Source organism: Acomys minous (genome assembly GCF_964271855.1).
Source record: "Acomys minous genome assembly, chromosome: 3".
Classification (NCBI taxonomy): domain Eukaryota; kingdom Metazoa; phylum Chordata; class Mammalia; order Rodentia; family Muridae; genus Acomys; species Acomys minous.
Genome location: NC_140485.1, coordinates 30,278,248 through 30,283,036, shown reverse-complemented (window position 1 = coordinate 30,283,036; position 4,789 = coordinate 30,278,248). Strand labels below are relative to the sequence as shown.

General features: G+C 46.8%; 1 pseudogene across 1 annotated transcript; it reads left to right on the top strand.

Annotated features, from left to right (window-relative positions):
* The first annotated feature begins 2,693 nt into the window (after positions 1-2,693).
* On the top strand, positions 2,694-3,576 carry LOC311594023 (thiosulfate sulfurtransferase/rhodanese-like domain-containing protein 3; annotated as a pseudogene). The gene has a single exon. The product of its transcript is annotated as a thiosulfate sulfurtransferase/rhodanese-like domain-containing protein 3 (transcript).
* Positions 3,577-4,789: the final 1,213 nt, after the last annotated feature.

Here is a 4,789-nt window from a genome sequence, read left to right as displayed (position 1 = left end):
AGACTCAGAAATGTAAGAGCATCATTGACTACATTGAGGGTGTTTAAAGTTAGAGTTGGATACTAATGTATCCACTGTAGACCTTGCCTCACAAATTAATTGTTTGAGTAGTTAATTACTTAGTAGAAAATAGCTCTATCCTTTCAAAGCACCTGGGTCTCTAGAATGACCACACAAGCCCCATATTTCCAGTGTGGGACTCAGTAATAAAAGTAACATCACACCTCTTGGGCTAGCCACAGGTGGCTTGTTTATTGGCTTGCATTTGCATACACTAAGATGAAAGCAAGTACAATGAGTTAGTTAATTAGGCCACTCAGTAATGATTGCAGTCAATCTCCATATTAGAAGCTGACCTGTGAGAAAGCAGATGGCAGCACTGCAGGGCAGAGCCGCAGGTTACAAGCAGGTAGTGACTGCTTAGGAACCCCCTAACATGAGGGCCAAAGGCTACTGCAGAGATCTCTCTGCCCTCCCAACTCCTGCTTCTGCCTCCTCCAGATCCAGGGTAGACCTGGCTCAGACACTCCCTGCCTAAGCACTGGAGGATCCTCAGCGACCTGGGAAGAAGGGGGTCCTCACTAGCCGCAGGCACCCCCTAAGGATCTACACAGTACCTCCAGCAGGGCAGACATTCAAAAGCATGTTCTCAGTGTGGGACCACATGAGGAGGTCTCCCCAAGGGCAGGCAGAGAGACAGACCCGGGAATGTGGAGGGACTTGGCCCTGATCCATCACCCCTGCTTTTAAAGTGCACCATCAAAGTCTCATGTTGTTTTCAAGTCTGCAGACTCCTTTGTTCTCTGGCCACTGCTGACCAGCCTGGCTCCAGGACAAAGTCAGTTTGTTCTAAATTCGGGTTTTCTACTGGCTCTCTGCATCTAATGAGTTGTCACTCAGCTCTGGCCCAGATGTGAAGGAAACCCGGGGGGACCATATGTGTGCCAACATCCATAACTGGGCGGGAACTTCTCCGGTTTAGAGGGAAGTCTGGACTGCCTTGATCTCTGACCTCGAATTCCACTCTCAAGGAACTTTTTCGCCGTTGAGCGATCTGTATCCTGAGAGTCAAGCCCAACCGTGGGTAAGGTCTCAGATCCCAGTGATGCTCAAATCAGGGCCACCCAGACTGGGCACTGCTGTAGTTGCTTTCTCTCTCTTCACAGCATTATGTGCTGGGGTGGCTCGGAAAGGGCCCCCAAAGACTGTGGACTTCCATAGCTCACGCGAAGTCCTACAGGTACCACAACTAGACCCCCTTCTTTGGAGTTTCCACAGGGCCCTCTTTCTTCTTCTTCTTCTTCTTCTTCTTCTTCTTCTTCTTCTTCTTCTTCTTCTTCTTCTTCTTCTTCTCCTTCTCCTTCTCCTTCTCCTTCTCCTTCTCCTTCTCCTTCTCCTTCTTCTTCTTCTTCTTCTTCTTCTTTGACAGGGTTTCTCTATGTGTAGCTCTGGCTGTCCTGGAACTTGATCTGTACATCAGGCTAGCCTCAAACTCACAGTGTGGGAATTAAAGGCGTGTACCACCATGATTTCCACAAGGGCCCTATTTTTTTTGGGGGGGGGGTGTTTCGAGATAGGGTTTTACTGTGTAGCCCTGGCTGTCCTGGACTAACTTTGTAGACCAGGCTGGCCTCGACCTCACGGAGATCCGCCTGCCTCTACCTCACGAGTGCTGGGATTAAAGGCGTGTGCCACCACCACCCAGCACACAAAAGCCCTCTTAAACCACAGCTATTAAGCCAGGAATGGTGGCACACACCTGTAATCCTTCACTTGAGACATGTAGACGAGATGGTCAAGAGTTCAAGGCCAGTCTCAGCTACACAGAAAATTCTAGGGTAGGTCTGCATGGGTTACATGAGGTACTAGCTTAAAATACACACACACACACACACACACACACACACACACACACACACACACACACGATGATGGTGGTAATAAATAAAATCTACAAAGAGAAGCAATGACTCAGTGGAACAGCCCTGAGGAGTGATCTGGAAAAGGAATAGAAGCAGGCAAGTGGACATGTAGGCAGAGCCATGAAAGTGGGGGAGGGGAGGACACTAAGGACAGAGAGAAACATGAGGGCAAAAGGGGATCTGGGATGGCTAGGGTCCCTTTTATCTCCACACGTGCCTGGCACACCTGGCAGCAGCTGCAGGTGATGGCATATGCCTCTGCTAGGTCTCCAAGGGCAGGCTAGTGGAATGGCCCAAACACTAACACAAAGAGAGGGGAGGTATGTCCTCTGTTCCTCTTGGAGAATAGGGGGCAAAGAAGGCTGTTTGACTGGCTTTCGAGCCAATCTCAAAGGGCAGGGATACACCTGATGATTCAGTCTTTTAGAGGCAGAAGGGACAAAGGCCATCCTACAGTGTAAGTCAGCCTGGGGTATTGGTCCCTTCTGGCCCCAAGGGACAGAGGACCAGCAGAAGGAGGTCTAGTAGGCACCCTCCCAGTGCTTGGCAGCCCATGTGAAGGGGCTTGCCGAGGACAGTCCCACTTTATAATAACATCAGTCTTGTCTTCTCATGGGATCCTGCTATGGTGTAGGTGTGGCTCTTAGTGTATCTTCCAATGCCTCTGTGATCCATATTAAGAGGCATTAACAGGGTGAGCATAGCTAGGGCTTTAAGATGTGATCAGGAGGAAGTGGTCAGCTGCACCCGAGTCCCAGAGAGCCCTTGGTGATGCTGGTCAGGCAGGTGCTTCGGACCCCATGCAGGGTGGTCCTAGGATTTGTGGAGCCTGCGCTTGGCGGTTTGAAGTCAATATGAGGAAGCAGCCAGCATTTTTGTTCTACTCTTTCTAAGGGTGTGACCTATTGGGAACTAAAAAACATATTGAACTCCAAGACATGATGTTAGAGATACATGGGAAATTCTTGGGCATGGGAAAATACCTGGCTCAATCAACATACCATTGGGTGAGGTAGGCAAAGCTCTACAGATGAGCCCAAGGGACTTCAAAGAGAAGCACCACGAAGTGAAGCCATCCAAATCTGACAGTCTAGTGTTTTCTTGCTTAGCTGGAGTGAGAAGCAAGAAGGCTATGGACACAGCAGTATCACTGGGCTTTAACAGTGCTCAACACAATGCCGGAGGGTGGAAGGAATGGGAAACCTATGAAATCTCAGAGAAGAAACAAGAAAGTGAACTTTTGGAATAACAGACACTGTGTTCCTCTATCCAAGGATAGTAGATTAAGCAAAAGAAAAAAATCCAGTCTTGGCACCAAAGGCTAATAGATTCTGTATAACTACTTGGCAACTATTTTCCTCATCTGTAAACTAAAGATACTGCTCAAAGTCCACAGAAGACTGAGATAATTTGAATTACATATGTGGAAACATACAGAGTCTACAGTTAATGTTTCTTATTATTCTTCTTTCATATATTACATCCAGATCACAGTTTCCCATCCCTCTACATTTGATTTTTAAGTATTTTGGTATTCCAGAAGATCATGTAGTTTGTATTAACAAGTCGTGTGTAGTCATGGCCATGAGCAAAAACCAGCATATTAACAAGCAGTTCTGATCTCAAACAACAATGAAGCATCTAGTTTTGGGCCTGTATTTGTAGTTCCAATACTCAGGAGACTGATGCAGGCAGACTGCTATGAGTTTGAGACCAGCCTGGATCACAGACAAAAGAAAAGAATCTGGAGTCTGATGAAGTCATCTCTGAACAGGAAAACACATTCTCAGTTTCTGAAGACTCATGGCAATGTGGCCAGGATAGTAACAATGCAACTAAATCTAAAAATTAAAGTTAAGGTGAGGATAAAAATTGCCATGGATTATGACTGTGGGAAACAAATAAACCTAAAGAGGGCAGGGAATTTTGTGAGACAGTAGAGGTGTTCTGTGGCATGACTGAAATGTCAAGGGTCTGTGTGTCAAAACTCATCAAAGCCAAGATAAAAATATGTGTTTTACAGGTAATATACCTCAATGTAAAAACTAATAAAAACAAATATTATCCCAGCTTGGAAAAAAAAGTGATTAGGATAAGATAAGTTCATTCAATCATGGGGATAAGTGAATCCTGGTGGCTTTCAGGAAGGGAGAGAGATGCCAGAAGACACAGCACACTCCCTCTATGTGTACATCTGTCTCTGTCTCTTTCTTGGTTTTGTTGTTGCTGCTGTTACCTGAGACAAGGTCTTTCTTTTCTTCTCCTTCCTTCCTTTCCCCGACCCCCTAGATGGGGTTTCTCTGGATAAAAGAGCCCTGGCTGTCCTGGACTCACTTTGTAGACCAGGCAGGCCTCACAGAGATCTGCCTGCCTCTGTCTCCCTAGTGCTAGGATTAAAGGCGTGTGCCACTACGCCTAGCCCTTGAGACAAGGTGTAATGTCACTCAGGCTGGCCTCAATTTTACAGTATAATGGAGTATGACCTTGAATTCCTAACCTGCTTTCATGCCTGAGGGCTGAGATTACGGACAGATCTGCACTGACATACCTGCTGCAACTAATGGTCCCTTTCCCCCTTTTTCATTGCAATGATTTGTTCACTCTGTGTGTGTGTGTGTGTGTGTGTGTGTCACAGTGCATATGTGGTAGTCAGAGGACAACTTGTGGGCATCAGTGGGTCAGTTCTCTTCTTCTACCATATCTGTTTTGGGGAATGAACTAAAGTCAATACTTCAGGCTTGATACCAAATGCCTCATCCTCTGAGCCATCTTGTTAGCCCTTGATCATGCACGCCTTTAATCCCAGCACTCGGGAGGCAGAGGCAGGCGGATCTCTATGAGTTCCAGGCCAACCTGGCCTACAAAGT